The following is a 17,745-nucleotide window of genomic DNA, read 5'->3' as shown; positions in this document are numbered from 1 at the left end:
ATATTCGGTCTCTTCCATATGTGGATTATTTGAGGTTTCTTTCATTTTGCAATAGAACTGAAGCTCTTGTGGAGCATTGATATGGTTTACCCCTGGATTCTTTGAAAAGAAGGACTTGTCTGCAATGTAAGTTCTTTCCACATGCTGAACACTGAAAGGGTTTCTCCTCTGTGTAGGTTCTTTGATGGGAAGTAAGCTTTGAGCTCCAGGTGAGGCCCTTTTCACATACGGAGCATTTATATGCCCCCCACCCCGGTATGGGTTTTTTGATGGAAAGCACGGTGTGAGTGGCAGTGGAACCTCTTTCTACATATCAAGCATTGATATGGTTTTTCTCCTGTGTGGATTATTTGATGGGAAATAAGCTGTGAGTTCACGATGAAGCTCTTTCTACACACTAAGCACTGATATGGTTCGTCTCCTGTGTGGATTCCTTGATGGGATGTACGGTACAAATTGTCATGGAAATTCTGCACATAGTCAACATTGATATTGTTTCTCTGTGTGGAATCTTTGATGGGAAGCAAGGTCTTGTAGGCAGAGGAAGCTCTTTCCACATACTGAGCATGTATATGGTTTCTTCCCTCTGTGTATTCTTAAATGTTGATTAAGATTGGAGCTCTGGGTAAAGCATTTCCCACATACTGAGCATGTATATGGTTTCTCCCCTGTGTGGATTCTTTGATGGGAAGTTCGGTCTGAGTTCCGGATGAAGCTCTTTCCACACACTGAACACTGATATGGTTTTTCCCCTGTGTGAATTCGCTGATGGGAGGAAAGATGTGAGCTATCGCTGAAGCTCTTTCCACACACCGAGCATTGATACGGTTGTTCCCCTGTGTGAATACTTTGATGGTAAGTAAGGGCTTGTCTTCGAGGGAAGCTCTTTCCACACACCATGCACTGATGTGGTTTCTCCCCTGTGTGGATTCTTTGATGGGTAGTAAGGTCTCCCCTCCGGCTGAAGCTCTTTCCACAAACTGAGCACTGAAATGGCTTTTCTCCTGTGTGATTTCTTTGATGACAAGTAAGCTGTGAGTTCTGGCAGAAGCGCTTTCCACAAATCAAGCACTGATATGGTTTTTCCCCTGTGTGGATCCTTCTATGGGAAATAAGATGTGAGGTCTGTTTGAAGCTTTTTCCGCACTCTGAGCATGTATATGGTTTCTCCCCTGTGTGGATTCTTTGATGGATAGTAAGGTCTGAGTTCCAGATGAAGCTCTTTCCACACACTGAGCACTGATATGGTTTTTCCCCTGTGTGAATTCGCTGATGGGAAGTAAGGTCTGATCTCCGGCTGAAACTCTTTCCACACAATGAGCACCGATGTGGTTTCTCCCCTGTGTGGTTTCTTTGATGGAAAGTAAGATGTGTGCTCTGGCAGAACGTCTTTCCACACACTGAGCATTGGTATTGTTTCTCCTCTGTGTGGATTCGTTGCTGGGAAGTAAGGTGTGAGGTCTGGTTGAAGCTCTTTCTGCACTTTGAGCATTCATATTTTTTCTCACCTGTATGAATGCTTTGATTTGTGCTAAGGCTTGATTTACTGGTTAAGATGTTTGCATATTGATTGTATTTATTCTGGCTGTTTCCTTGGCAATCTTCTTTTTGGACTAGAATTTCATGGAAGTCAGAGCATTCAGAATCAAGAGACTTATTCACACAGGGAATGTTTTCTTCCATTTTCATCTTCCATGTTTCACCTTTTTTCTCGCTCTCCCTTCCATCTGCTGCAGGAATAAAGAAAACCTCCCAAAGAGGGAGAAACAGAGTTTCAATTTACAGAAGAATCCTAATTTACTATTGTGTGAAGAAAATTATACAGAAGTCTTCATGGGGAAGCAGATCATGCTGCATGGGAATTAAAGGACTAACTAGAGGACCCCCTCATTAGTTAAGGCAATTTGCAAACACACGCAAAGAGGTCTTGACTTGCATGATCTTCTTGCTGAAGTCTACAAATGTGCATTATTTCAAAGTGATCTTACAAAAACTACCACAGATACAGCAGGTTAAGAAGTATTTAAAATCGACCTTTTTCTGCCCCAATTTTATTCAGGAGTATCATACATTTCAAATTTGATGAAAATGACTGTTGTATGCTGAAAGGCATCATCTTATACTGCACGGGAAGAGGCAATGGTAAACCCCTCTTGTATTCTACCAAGTTAAACCACAGGGCTCTGTGGGCGTCAGGAGTCAAAATCGACTTGACTGCACACCTTGCCTTTACTCTGTTTAGGCTTATTTAGGAAGAGTGCCTTTTAGTGGTCTGGTGGCATTCTGAGCAGTGATTAAAATGCATTAAGGTTTTCCTCCGCCATTAAAGCTTAGGGCTAGCAAGCGCTGGGAGAGCTATATCGAGCATGGCCAGTTTGACAGTGAAGCTAGAATGTTGACATGTTTGCCAATACTCTGACACTGGCAGGGGGAGTCAGCTAGTGGATTTTATTGCAAGTGCAATGCCTATTCCTTTGGTTCTTAGGGACAGGTGGGAGAGGCCAGGTGGGAAGTTAGAACAGTGTGGGAGAGAAGTAATGGTGTTAGTTGTGTAGGGAATGATTTTGAAGACGCATGCACACAGAAACACAAACACATGCAAGAGAAACATGTATATAGAAGCACAATCATACATGCACATGCAACGCATACAACACAAACTCAAACACATGCACGCCATACAAACAAGTACATATGCATGCACACAGGACACACACTCAAAAACCACAGAAAACAGATGCATATGCACACAACACAAACACATGTACGTACACACATAACTACTGCATTAAAAACAAGCACAAACACAAGCACATAATACAAACATACTCAGATTCTCTCAACACATGCATGCACAGAGCAACACACACATGCAGTGAACCACACTCATACACAAAAATATGTATGCACTGCAAACATATGCACACACAAACATGCACATCCACATATGGAAGCACACAACACAAACTCATGCAAACTTATGCAACACATTCAACATATGCACACACACGCCTGTGCAACAGGTACATGGAAATGTGCACACACATGCAATAAACACATCCAAATGCACAAAGAAACAAGCAAATACAAGTGTGCACAACACAAACACACAACTACATGCATGTATACACTAGAGATGTGCATGGTGGGTGGTTCCGCCAGTTTGATGGCGGGGTGGTGGTGCAGCTCTAAGGGTGGGGGAGGATGCACTTAACCTCCCCCACCGGGCACATTTTCCCCGCCAGCACTCGTTTCTGAAACATCCACGGGGGGGGGGGCAGCACACCTCCCTGCTGCCCCCTTAGCTACATTTTCCAGAAGTAGCAGATGCGCCTGTGCGCAGGCACACATCACACACAGGCGTGTGTGCTACTTCCAGGTACTTCTGGAAAACGTAGCGAAGGGGGCAGCAGGGAGGTAACCTGCCACCCCAACAGATGTTTCAGAAACCAAGTGCCGGCAGGGGAAACATGGTGGGGGGGGGGGAGGAAGTGCATCCTCTCCTGCCCTTAAAAGTGCACCCCACCTCTACTGTCGAACCAGCCCCTGCCGGTTCCGTACACATCCCTAGAATACACACAGAAAGAAATGCAAACACACCCAAACACAAACACACACACGGGTACGCACCCAGAAACACAGATGCATACAAACACAAATACATGGACAGCATACGCATCCAGAAACAGAAGCTGATGCTCGTGCACACAGCCACATACATGCATGCAAATACAAACGCATGTAAAAACACACAAATGCAAACACGCAAACCCAAACACATACACACATGCCAGTAATTAGCTGGTAGATAGTGCAAATGAAAATATCGGACATATCCGCTCAGGTCCCTCTATGTCAGGGCTGCACAACTTTTGGCCTTCCTGCAGATGCTGGCCTACAACTCCCATAATCCCTGGCTATTGGCCACTGTGGTTGGTGATTGTGGGATTTGTAGTCCAGAAACAGCTGGTGGGGTGGCCTAAGTTGAGCAGGCCTGCTCTATGTTCAGAAGGGCTTACTTCTTAGGAAACATCCGTGAGATTGCAGCATCCCTCCCCTGCCATGCCTCTCTTCTCTGCCAGGCAGAGAGGGATTCCCTCTACCCTCAAAATTACCTCAGTGCTCTGCTGCCCACCCCCCACTGTCAGAATGCTGACAGGAGATCTGCTCTTGAGATCTGACTTATTTCCTTGACACTAGTCAAGGAGTTCCTTGACACTAAATTTTTTTTTAAACCCTCTTATGGCAGGGCTTCCCAACCTGTGGTCCTCCAGATGTTGCTGAACTATAACTCCCATCCTAATTATGGCTGGGAATGATGTTAGATGTAGTTCTGCAACATCTGGAGGACCACAGGTTGGGAAACCCAGCTCTCAGGCAATCTCAGCAAAATTTAGCCTATTGACTGTCTATTCACAAAACCCTACTCAACCATTCCCAGCTCTCTAACTTCTCTCTCCTAAATGTTTGAGGGAAAGTCTTTGTTTTTACAATGGGGAAACTCCACAGAACAGGGAGAACACTGTTTTTCAAGTGGGAGCTGCTTTGGCAAGACATCTCCAGTGTGAGCACCCATTGTGTTAACCTCCATGCTGTGCTGTGCTTTTCCCAGCACCAGTGTGTGGTAGAAGCTTTAAGAGAAACAAGGCTCTGTTGAGCTCCAACACCATCTTAGAAGGCACATATGAAGCACAGGGAAATCTAGTCCTTCCCACAGCTTTCTCCATAGGACTCTATGGGGGGGGGGAACCAAAAAGGACTACAGTTCCCAGCATACCATGCACACCTTCCAAGGTGGTGCTGGGACTCAAGAGGACTCTGTTTCTCTTAAAGAAACCCTCTTGTGCTGGCTAAAGTGCAGCATTATGACTTGAGAGCGGTTGCCTCCATACTGAGTATTCTGCTTCACAATTAGTAAGGAGGCTTCACTGAGGATTGATGGGAGCTACCAATAGATCCTGGGCTCTGCAGTGATCTCAAGAAGGCAGATCTGGCCACAGTTAACCATGCTTTAGTCACGTCATGGCTGGATTACTGTAATGTATTCTACGTGGGGCTGCCCTTGAAGAATATCCGGAAACTGCAGCTAGTGCAAAATGCGGCAGCTAGGATTTTATCTGGAGCTGCCCGCTGGGATCACATCACACCCATTTTGAAAGAGCTGCACTGGCTACCAGTTTGTTTCCGGGTCCAATTCAAGGTGCTGGTTTTGACCTTTAAAGCCCTTAATGGTTTGGGCCTGGGGTACCTGAGGGACCACCTGCTCCCAAGGGTTGCTGCCCGCCTGACGAGGACATCTGAGGGGGCCCTGCTCCGGGTGCCGACAATGAGAGAGGCTCGGCTGTCGTGCACTCGGGACAGGGCCTCCTCTGTTGCTGCCCTCAGACTCTGGAATGCTCTCCCGGTGGCCATTCGCTCCTCTGTCTCCATCACAGCTTTTAGAAAGTGTGTTTAATCTTGGCTTTTTACTCAGGCTTTTATATGATTGTCTCTACTGCTGCTTCTTTGTATTTTGTACAGTTATGTATATATATTAAGTCTTTTTAGTCAGATTTGTTTTTATATTTTAGCTTAATATTTTAATTGACATTTTTATAATCTTGTTTTTAATCTTTGTGTGTGAATCGCCTTGGGATTGTTTTAACGAAAGGCGGTATATAAATTAACAACTAAATTTCTTTTTTTAGTTGTTTTTTTTTAAACTGCTACATGCTTTTTGAATGTTTATTTATTTCCACTCAAACCAAGCTATGTCACTGGGAGCAATGGAATTGTGCCTGTTGAGCTTTCACTTGATTATGGACCAGTACATGTCACACCACTTTGTGAAACAAACTTGATATGACACTGATGTGGCTGATGCCACAGGGAGTATCCAGGCAACAGGGCCTAAGCAACCATTGCCAAGCAGATGGAATATTGGGAAGGAAGCCGTTAAGGAGGCTGGAGAGGAAAGGAGGGAAAGGGAAGAAGGGAAAAAAAGGAAAGGAGGCTGGAGAGGAAGGGAGAGAAAGGGAGGAAGGGAAAAAAAGGAGGAGAGAAGAGCTATCAGGTTGGTGAATCTCCAGGAGACCAGCATGGGACAGAATGGCGGTGAGGAGCAGGCAGGAATGGGAGGCCTGCCCCACAAGCATCTTACGGACTCTGGTGTTGAAGATTTCAAATGGCAGCTCTGTACCACCTGGGACACTGGATGTTGGACCGTACTGAGTTCCAAGAGAGTAGAATATCTGACTTTAAGAGGAAGGGAAGTTTTGTAGACCTAAGCAGGGTTACTCAACTGCGGCTCTCCAGGCTCCAGCTGTTTTTGGACTAGTTACACTGATTTGAAGTATGAAAATATAAAGGAAACCTGTTTCATATTTGTGTTGTTAGGACTCTCTAGCCACTCCTTAGAGTCCTTTTAACGAAGTTGTAGCTTCCACCTGGCCCACTGGCCAATCAAGAAATTTTGTGAGACAGAAAATGAAAGTAAGTTTACATAGCAGAACCAGCCAATGGCACCTATTGACTTTCTGCCTGGCATGCAGAACAATGAAGGGAGGACAGGGGAGAGGAAATGATATTCTAGTGTTGTTGAAACCAATTGTGTAATCTCAGTTTCTTTGAAGTTGGGAACTGTGTTTCAGTGGTGAGCATCCACATCAATTTTCACAGTAATTATAGGGCCACAGTAGTTGCCCTATGTTACAAGTAAGGCAGACAAATCACATTCTGCCATTATAAATGGAAATCAGGGGACAGTACATGCTATAGCTTAGTTAGAAAATGGCTGAATGGATTGATTCTGATACTTGGCAGTGTAGGAGAGGTGGGTATGAGGTAGAAAAGATAAGAAAAGACTTATTTATAGGAGTGTAAAATTTGATGAGTGACTCCAGCAGTTTGACAGGTTTTTGTCACACACACACACACAAACACACACACACACACACCCTTGAACACTTTATAAAGCAATTTCTTCATTTGTACTGTGTCTTTTGGGAAACTGGTTTTTTGTGTTTTTTTGCATTAGGCCAAAGGGAATGTCTAGTATGTGCTTTGCCATAGTATTAGTGTGTGTTGTGTGTAGTTTTTATTGGATTAATAGGCCCATTTTAGCCTATGGTGGTGGAAAGGCCAGTTGTATGAAACTGTTGCCTAGCAACAGCTTAAGCTACAGCTACAGAAGCTGCCTGTTTATTAGAGTGGGAAATAAGTGACTCCAACTGAAATCATGTTTTTCAACATATTTTTTTATACTTTTCATAATACTTTTCAACACAATCCTTTTCAGTATTAGGGGAAACCCTTAATAAAAAGGCAGCTTCTGTAGCTGAAGCTGTTGCTAGCAGCTCAGGTCCTTAGTTATGTTCACTTACAAGACTGATTTTAGAGCTAATTCTGCAGATCTAGTTAAAGCATAGGTTGGCAAGACAGCAAGTGTACTAACAAATCCTGCAGAAATAAGTGAAAGGACTAGATCCACCCCACCCCCACACATGCCAATTCCAGAGCCTAAGAAGGCAAAGCAAGGGATAGCTCTCAAGATTCCAGTGTCCTGAGATCATGGAACTGCTGATCCATTCTGAATTTCAATGGATGATCTTGTGCATCCAAAACACATGGAAGAATGATTGATGTCCTCAGTTAGAGCCCTCCAGTTCGCAGAGGCATACCAATAACAGAAGCAAAAGGATGGAAGAGCCTTACCCAGAGAGGCCAGATGTCCACAGTTTTCCTCCATCACTTCTGTGTGCAGAGCCCTTTGGTTTGTATCCAGCAGAGCCCACTCCTCATTCGTAAAATTCACAGCTACCTCCTCAAAGGTCACAAGGCCCTGAGAAAAGAAGGAAACACTTTCTTCTGAGAGCTAATGTACCAATCCAGGAAGGCAGTAAAGATGAAATAAGAGGGTTCTTCTGCAAGGCCCAAAGTGCCACCAATGGCCTTCAAAGCCTTCTGAGAGAGCTGTTTGGACAACCCGAGTCAAGGGAGAGAGGGAGATTCCTTCAGGCCCAGAGGGGTGTGCAGGGATAGAGGACCCCAGGCTGAGCCCACCAGTTTGATTCCTTCAGTATGATTCCTCCCGTACCTGGTCCAGCTGCACAGAGGCTGTCTCCGTTCTGCCAGAAAGAAGAGGAGGCCCAGAATGAGGAGCCAGTGTGATTTCCCCACCTGTGATGGAGACCAGAACAAATGCCTGATCACTCAAGGGGCCGTTCCTCATTTTTGCCAACTTTTATATATTCAAAACATTTTCCCACCCTTCCTTTCAATCAAACGCTCCCAAGATGGCTGACACCATATTTTAACAATGCATAAGAACTAAGTAAAAGTTTAACTAACCAACTAACTAAATAGTGTGGCAAAATAACAAACACAGATTGACTCAGCTATAGGGCAAAATTAAATAAATAAAAAGCAGACATTATTAGAAGCCAGTGAGAAGGAAAGTGTCTTCAGCTGTTTTCGAAATGTCCCCCGCCCCCCAGACAAAGTCTCAATGACTGTAAAAGCAGTCCATGGATTTAAGGTATATTCAAGGGAAAGAGACCCAGTTAAAATATGACCCCTTAATCCTCCTCTAAAATATGACCCCTTAATCCTCCTCATTTTCTCCAGCTGGGCAAGCTTGTATCCCAGGGAAGAAGGGAGGGTCATGAAATCAGCAGGCACAGAAACAAGCCTTTTGGTAAGTTCACTCTTTTATTCCTTACCCAGCGAGGTGGCACCTCCTTCACTCTCTTGCACAATCCACCTAAGCAGCAGTTCCTGTCTCGGCTGCGATGGAGCCTTCTCAGCCTCGGGGAACTCAGTGCCCAACTGTGATGGCCTCTGGCTCTGAAAGGACAGCATGGATCCCAAAGGGAATGGGGAGAAGGCTTAGGAAATGATGCACATGTAGGACTGCTTTCTCCCATAGGAACCTACCCATGCACCAAGATCTCCCTTGGGGATGCTGCTCCATATCCCCTCACCATCTAAGTTAACTGGGACTGGGCCTTCTCAGCAATGGCCTGGAGATGGTGGAACTCCATCCCCAGGAAGATCCCTCCGCTCCATCTCTCTTGGCTTTCAGGCACAAGGCAAATAAAGGCAGCTTCCTTTCAGAGGGCTTTGGAAAGTAACAATGTTTAAATGTATGACTGATGATAGTGGTAGGTCTTGTGGCTCGATTTGCTGTGGCTGCTGTGTATTTTTGTTGTAATTGATTTCTACTGATGTTATAGCTGTTTTAATACATTTCGTGAGCTACTCTATGGAATTTGAATCAAAAGTGGGATATCAATATTTCAGAATCGTCTAGAAGAGAAATTGAGAGAGAAGAGCATCAGGACAACCTGTCCTGGAATATCCCCCTACCCCCAAATGAGCTACTAGATGAAATTTATAGGATCGTTTTGTTCATCTTGCCCTTGGAAGCTACCAGGATGAAAGAGATGCACGCACCTGATGCTTTCCCTGCTTCTTCTCTTCTGCTTGGCTTAGGAGAAAACCTTCTGCCAGAGCCACTGCCTGGGAACTGGTCTCCGCTCCGCATTCTCTGACCCAACTCTCCATCTCCAGGGGCAGGACAGTCAAGAACTGCTCCAGGATTACCAGGTCCAGGATCTGCATCTTTGTGTGCCTTTCTGGCTTCAGCCACTGAAGGCAAAGTCTATGGATTTGGCTGCAAATCTCCCGGGGGCCCTCGGCCTCCTGGTAGCAGAACTGCCTGAGTCTCTGGACGTTTGCTGCTGAGCTGGTAGTGTTCTCACCCAGGATCTTCTGCCTGGTTCTTTCCCAGAATTCCTCCCTGATTCCAGCCTGGATGGCAAAGGGGCCTCTTCCTGCTTCGGGGTCAGCTGGATGTTCCTCTCCCATTTTCATTCTGTACTCCAAGGAAGCTTGAAGGAAAATTGAAAGATCTCCTTGCTCTTCTATGAGTTTCTCTCAAAGTAAGAGCTGACAAGAAAAGTGGGGTTATTAAGTCCTTCCAAGTTAACATGTTACCCTCACTGCAATATTACATTCTTGCAGCTGAAAGGTCTTTTAAAAGCAAAAATGGGTGATTCTGTTTAGGGATGCAGGATCTCTCGTTTCCCCACAGCCCAACCTTTGGTACCACAAGAGAAGCAAACTTTCATACTGGAGTCATGTAACCACCTGAACCTCTGCCAACACCCTGGGAAGGCAGGCCACAAACCCTGAATTTTTAATGAAGCCAAGTTTCTTTTTTGAGTGAACAGGGTCCTGGGACAAAAGGCATGATCTGGATCATGATCCATTGCATTCATAAGAATGGGAGAAACAGGCCCGGTGCCACATAAACTTCTTGGAACTGCTAGCAGTGTTTGTGCTGCTAAAAGCCTTCGAGGCAATGCTCAGAAACATAGTTGTACAAATACAGATGGACAACATGACAGCCACTGCATATCTCAACCCTGGCTCAAAGGCTTTTAGCGCCATAAACACTGCTAGCAGTTCCAAGAAGTTTATGTGGTGCCGGGCCTGTTGTTTTGCCCATTCTTATGAATACAATGGATCACTACCAGATCAAGAGTTACAGGTGAGCAACCTGTTTTTCTCAGGGTTTGAGAACTGAACCTTAAAATGAAATCAAGAAAAGCTTGATATGGCATAATTAAGTTGTTCTGGCTTCATGCTCCGTCTGAAAACCTGGGAAAACCTTAGAAACAATCCTTGCTTTTCTAAAAGACAACCTGTGGTTGTCTTTGGTAGGAGGGGTTTACCATTGCCTCCTCCCGTGCAGTGTGAGATAATGCCTTTCAGCATCTTCCTATATCACTGCTGCCAGATATAGGTGTTTCCCATAGTCTGGGAAACATACCAGTGGGGATTCGGACTGGAAAAGCTGCTCTTTGTACCACCTCACTTTGCAACTAATGTTTCATCTCTGCTAAGGATCAGGCTATCTAAGTCCCTGTCTTCCTGCTCCCTCTCCTGTCTCTCCCTGACAGCCTTCACTCCTGTTATTTTCAAGGTTGCCACATAACCACATTTCTGCATTGTGTGCGTACAAAAGCTGCCTTTTTATATACTTCGCTCATATTCCAAACAAACAGTCGTAAGCCTGGGCTGGCAGGCAGACCAACAGATATAAGAACGAATACAAACACATTACAAATATGAAATAAGTTTTATAAATATATATAGTGGGATATTATTCTTATTGCCTAACAGACATTCCTGTTGTCTTAACTGCTGCTTAATAATTGCTATTAAATTATTTAATGTAGCAATTAATTGCTCAATAATTTTAATTCATACACAGTAGGAATACCGACTGACAACTACTAAGGATCTTTAGAAATCTTCACATGTTTCAGTCCCCCAAACAAGAGAAAAATAAACTTTTAAAAGTTTTCGATAGATTGGTCTGACTCAGTTGAAGGCAGCTACTTATGTTTCATATTTTCCAACATTTCAGTGACAAAACACCTTCCTCAAGGAAACCTAAGGATTTCTTTACTGATAGGTCCATCCAAAATGGATTGTGGAAATTTGGGCTGTACTGTGCTTGTGGTATAACATTTCCTTGATTGGTTCACCATGAACATAATGTTCAGTTCAACCCACATCTGGCACCAGCAACTTAGCTGTGGTATAGTCAAACGAGCAGCAAGTTGTATTTATGGTTAAGCAATCATATGGAGAGGAGAGCAATTCCTCGTACCCCAGTTAATCTGCTCCCCACTTTCCTCTCTCTCTCTCCTATTCTTGAACCACTGAGAACAATTGGGGGGGATGTTTTACAAGAGTGACTCAGGATTCCCCTAAACCCAAGCTGCTACTCTGAAAGAAAAATAATCATCTAAAGAAAGTTGCTAGTTTATATACAAATCAAAAGATTTGTATATCCACCTACTAATCAGAAAATAAAGAAGATTCTTTAGCCAGTGTGGTGAAGTGATTAGGTTGTTGGAGGAGGACTGGGTCACTGGGAGAGCCAGGTTGAAGCCCTCACTCAGTCATGAAGCTTACCGGGTGATCTTGGCATACCCACTATTTCTCAGCCTAGCCTACTTCAAAGGATTGTTGTGAGGATAAAATGGGGGCAAGGAGGAAAAAACTTGGGATACTCTACATGGAGTCATCTATCTGTGAGGCAGTCTCTCTTGCAATCAATATAACTAATACTGCAGGCTGTTGTGAGGAAAATGAGATATTCCTTACTTGCATCACACTCTCACTGCTTGAGAACATCATACACAAAAATCATACATATCAGTATCTGAAAGAACCGTTTTTAAATGGTTTCCTCATGCTGACCTTTAAAATACTAAACAAAAACTAAACATTTATACTTTTGCATGTTTTAAAACAGCAGGAATGGAAGGACAGTGAAAGAAAGATTCAAGAGGTGATGGGAGACTCTAGAGGTGGGGTGGGGAAGAGGAGAAAAAAGTCAGGGAAGGGTTAAATACAGTGGGGAGAGGAGCAGGCCCATAGCCAGCCTAAAAGTCTGAAGCAGGGTGTGGGGTGTGTGTCACAGAAGTTAGGGTGATCCAGGTTATATGGCCTTTTAAAGTGCAGCTTAGCCTAGGGCACTTATACTGAAGTAGTAGTCAACAGAAATTGCAATTTTCTAAATAAATATCTTTAATAAATTCAATAAAAGTTTAGATGGTTAAAATAGTAAGTGGGTTTTCATAAGCAATTATAATAGGAGTATGCTTAACATTTATAACAAATAAAAATCCACATAGTTTAAAACTGAACCATGTTCATTAACCAGCTACAACATAGTATTGTTTATAAAAATTAAAATCCACATAAATTGTAAACTGTTTTCATTAAACCACCACCACAGGAGTACTTCTAGTTTATAACAAATGTTTTCTTCCCATATAGCAAATGGAAAGCCCACAAGCAGGAGAAGGTTGTGGACCCTTCTCCTGCCTTGCTGCATTGCAACATTCTTGAACAAATGTGCCCATTTCACAGTGGCGGAGCCTGACTGCCAGTGGTCTGTGTGCGGCCGCGGTGGTGGCCCCGCCCCTGCATGTGACATCAGACGTGGGGCTAGCCACGCCCTCGCATCTGACATCAGATGCGGGGGCGTGGTCTGGCTCCTGAATGGCGCCCCAGCTCCGCTTGGGACTTAGTTGGGAAGGCAGGAGGGAGGGAGTCAGGCCGGCGCTGCGTTTGCAGTGCTGACCGTTTAACTCCCGAAGGTTCTGCGCAGCCCCTTCGGGAGTTAGACTTCTGCTGGCACTGTGTTTGCAGTGCAGCCAGGAGCAGCTCTTCCCTGCCTTAAAGGCAGGTAAGAGCCACTGCTGGCTGCGCCACGAATGCAGCGGCCCTTTAACTCCCGAACAGGGGCTGCTCGGCCCCCGCTCAGGAGCTAAATCAGCACCCTCGTGTCTCATGTCAGACGCGGGGGGGCATGTCGGGGCCGTGAAGCGCGGCCCCTGATTGGGCGTGGCCCGGATTCTTTGAACCTGTTCGCCCAATAGTAGCTTTGCCCCTGCCATTTCACATATCAGAAATACAGAGGCCAAGGTAAAGGATAGAGAGCAAAGTAAATCACACAGCTGAATCTCATGCACAGCAAGGCGGTCAGAAGGAACCATTCAGATTCATGGCAGATTCATGGCAGAGAGAACAATGGAACCATTCAGATTCATGGCAGATAGAACAGTAACTAATCATTTCTTATTTCTATCATGCTTTTCAGCAACACATTCCCAAAGTGGTTTAAACAGCAGAGACATTAAAATCAATTTTACAAAAATATAAATATTGCTTACACATGTAGAGTAGAACAGTAAATCAAAAACCTTAGTTGCAGAGAAAGATGGGTTTTAAAATGTTTAGCTTTTAATCCAGTCTAAGCAAGCATGGCAGCTTGCTTTTTCTACATTGTTGTGTGATGCTCGGTGTCCCACACCAGCCAGGTAACCTGGAAGCCAGCTAAGCACTCTGCATGCCCTCCAGCAATCTGAACACAAAACTCTCCAAAAGTAAATTTCAGACAGGGAGAATGCTGATGCTTTGTCTCACAGAGAGAAAAGAAATGGAAACTCTTTAGCTAAAAACCATTACTCAGCCAGAGCAAACAATAGGGGATATAAATACTGTAGGGATATATATAACAATATTTTTAAATTTACATTTTATATCACATTTTATATCAATAGGGAAATGTTACAAAACAATCTTGTTACAAGGTAACAATAGGGAAATATTTGCAAAACAATCTGCCTTAGGCAAGTTGCAAATTGCAGCTAAAGGGACAGAGAAACTTTAATGCAGGCCTGCTCAACTGTGCCCCCCCCCAGGGTGGATTTGATTTAAATCACGATTTAAATCACTAGCAGGGTGGATAAAAATTTAAAAAATCTGATTTAAATCAAAAAAATTGGATTTTTTTGATTTAAATCATTTTTTAAAATTTAAATCATTTTTTGATTTAAATCAGATTTTTTTTGATTTAAATCGGATTTTTTTATTTTTATCCACCCTGCTAGTGATTTAAATCGTGATTTAAATCAGTTTGATTTAAATCAAATCCACCCTGCCCCCCCCAGCTGTTTTTGGACTACAACTCCCATAAACCCCAGCCACAGTGGCCAATAGCCAGGAATTATTGGAGTTGTAGGCCAACATCTGCAGGAGGGCCGAAGTTGAGCAGCTCTGCTTTAAAGCAATTAAAGGTCATTGGGGCTGTAGGGTAGGGAGTTCCCTTATATCCAAAATCAGGGGGAAGGGGGAGTTGCCCCCCCCCCCCCGCCAGACACCCATAGGCACAGTAGTAAACTTCCTATCTGTACCATGCATTTGAGATGCCTGTACCCAGCTCCACTTCTTTAACAGATGCAGGTACAATAATTCACACAAAAACATGTGCAAGTGTATGGATATTTGTACACTCATAGCACATCAGATCTGAACAGGGTCGGAGAGTAGAAAGGTAAATAGGGAGAAACTGCTCGGCTACATCTTCCTTACCCCTTTCCCCGACAAGCACACAGAGGGAGTTCAGGGATGGAGGAGATGGTGATGAAAAGCATCTCCTGGGCTGGAATTTTGCATGCCTTGCTTCGCTTCAAACAAGGTTGGTTGTGGGGTGTGTGGGCGGTGGGCCAGCAGCAGGCAGGAGCTTCGGGGTACCTGGCCAAACTTTGGGGACACATTTCTCTTGTGCTCTGTGCTTGCAAAAACCCCAGTGGGGGTGTCAGAGCAAGGGGTGAGGGGATCAACCCTCCCCCGCACAGGAGCTCTCCCTGGGCACTCTCCAAGCCCCCCTTCTTTGGCACCGCACGTACACTTTGCAGGAGCGTTTGGGAGGAAACAGCAGCTTCCCAATGCGGGTATCAGGGCAAGGGGAAGTAGGGAGTAACTCCCCTCCTGGAGCTCCCCCTTTGGGCACCTTCCAACCCGTCCCCTGCCTTGCCTTCCCTGGGGCTCCCCACATGCACTAGTTTGCACTCACCAGGCCCCTGGATGAGGCTGATGCTGCAGGTGGGGACGGGAGAGCAAAGGCTGTGTTTGTGGGTGGGATTGCGAGAACTTTTCCAGTCCACACATTTCCCCTCCGTCCTCTCTAGGAATGTCCACAACTCTCTCACTTTAACCCTACGCTTGTCTCGATCCTATTGCCTTTTCCGGCCTCGGGGCTTCTGCAAAGAAGGGTTTCCCTCTCTGGCTCCGCTTTCGCTCCCAAAGGGGTTGGTTTTTGCACAGTTAGTGCACGCAGGAGTTGAGTTTCGACCCCCACCATTTTTCTTTCCGCCCCAGACTGCAACCCCGGCTCCTGCGAAAGGGCGGCAGCTGCCAGCAAATGACTCGGTCTTAGCAAACCCTCCGTCCTCGATCCGAGCCTTTTCCCTCTCCTCACTGTCCGCTCACTCCGCAGTCGTGGGAACCCTCCCCGCAACAATCCAGAGCAAGAGCTGGGAATAGCTGGCGGTGGTCCCCCGAGAGGAGCGCTGCAGCCTGTGGGGATCCTCTGGGGCTCCGTATTTTTAGCCTACTTTCAAGTAGGCTCATGAGATCACCCGGTATTGTGTGTCCCTCCGTGTGTAAACCCGCCCCCTCCCCCCACTTCGCAACTCCTGGGCCAATATGAACCAAGTCGGGTACAGTTGCAGAGACACACAGGGACACCTCAATGGCGTAGTTTGTAATGATGCCATCCACCCCGATCCAAGTTGGCAGAAGGGTCAACTTTAGAGGCCCAAGTGGCTTGTGAACTAATTAACTGACTTGTGAACTAATTAACCGGTTTGAACCGAATTTGCTACAGCTGTAGAGACACATAGGGATGCCCAAATGGTGTGGTGTGTGATGATGTCATCCACTCCAAGAAGGCGGATGCGTGAACATCTGAGGCATAAGCAGGCTAATTTGTGGACTACCTAACTGATTTGAACCAAATTGGGTACAGTTGCAGTGAGTGTGACACACAAGAAAGACCTCAATGGCATAGCTTGTGAAGATGTCATCCACACCGATTCAAGATGGATGCATAAACCTTTGAGGACGAAGTGGGCTAATTTGTAAACGGCTTAACTGATTTGAACCAAACTGGGTACAGTTGCAGTGAGTGACACACAGGGCAAATCAATGGCGTAGTTTGTGATGTCATCTACCCCAATGCAAGATGGCGGACACATGAAAATCTGAGGCACAAGTGGGCTAATCTGTGGATTGCCTAACTGATTTGAACCCAATTAGGTATGGTTGTTGTGTCACTTAAGTGGTGCAGCGGGGAAATGCTTGACTAACAAGCAGAAGGTTGCCGGTTCGAATCTCCGCTGGTACTATATCAGGCAGCAGTGATACAGGAAAATGCTGAAAGGCATCAGCTCATATTGCATGGAAGGAGGCAATGGTATACCCCTCCTGTATTCTGCCAAAGACAACCACAGGGCTCTTTGCATCTGTACCTTTAGGTACAGTTGTAGTGAGTGAGTGACACAGGGACACCTCAGTGGTGTGGTTTGTGATGATGTCATCCACTCTGATTCACATCCACTGATGTCATCCACTCTGATCCACAGCAGAACCTTAAACTTTTGAGGGGCATGAGCTAACTTGCGAACCGCCTAACCAATTTGAACCAAATTTGCTACAACTATAGGGACACCTCAACAGCGAAGGTTGTGATGATGTCATCCACCCCAATTCAAGATGGTGGACACTAAAACCTTTGAGGTGCAAGTGCACTAACTTGTGGACAGTCTTAACCAATTTGAACCAAATTTGCTACAGCTGAATGGACACATAGGGATGCCCCAATGATGTAGTTTGTGATGATGTCACCTACCTTGATCCAAGATGGTGGTTGCATAAACCTTTGAGGCGCAAGTGCACTTGAGGACTGTCTAACCGATTTGAACCAGATTTGGAACAGCTGTAGTGAGTGACACACAGGGACACCTCTATGGTGCAGTTTGTAATGATGACATCCACCCCAATCCAAGATGGCGGACACATGAACATTTGAGGTGCAAGAGATCTAACTTGTGGACCTCGATTTGCACCAAATTTAGTCCAGATGTAGAGACAGTGAAAGGAAAGTAGGCTGATTAGTTCTTACTAGAACAACTTGTTTTTTATTCTCAGAACTGTAAGCACAAAAATATGCTTGATCTTGATGGGGATCATCGATGCTGAGCCCTCCTGGGAAGGTGGCAGCCATGACACTAGAGCCGCTGGCATCGCAGCTTTGCCAGGAGTGTTCTGAGATCTCGATATGGGTGTGGGCCTAGGGTGGCTCCAGGTGGGAAAAGGTGGCTTGCCCCCACCTCTCCA

At 45.2% G+C, this 17,745-nt stretch overlaps 1 pseudogene; it reads right to left on the bottom strand.

Moving 5' to 3' along the window:
• LOC128343389 (zinc finger protein 420-like) overlaps positions 1–15,901 on the bottom strand; it is a 38,957-nt pseudogene extending 23,056 nt beyond the window's left edge.
• Positions 15,902–17,745: the final 1,844 nt, after the last annotated feature.

The sequence above is a fragment of the Hemicordylus capensis genome, chromosome 2 (assembly GCF_027244095.1).
Source record: "Hemicordylus capensis ecotype Gifberg chromosome 2, rHemCap1.1.pri, whole genome shotgun sequence".
Taxonomy (NCBI): domain Eukaryota; kingdom Metazoa; phylum Chordata; class Lepidosauria; order Squamata; family Cordylidae; genus Hemicordylus; species Hemicordylus capensis.
This window is presented reverse-complemented; position numbering and strand designations above follow the sequence as displayed.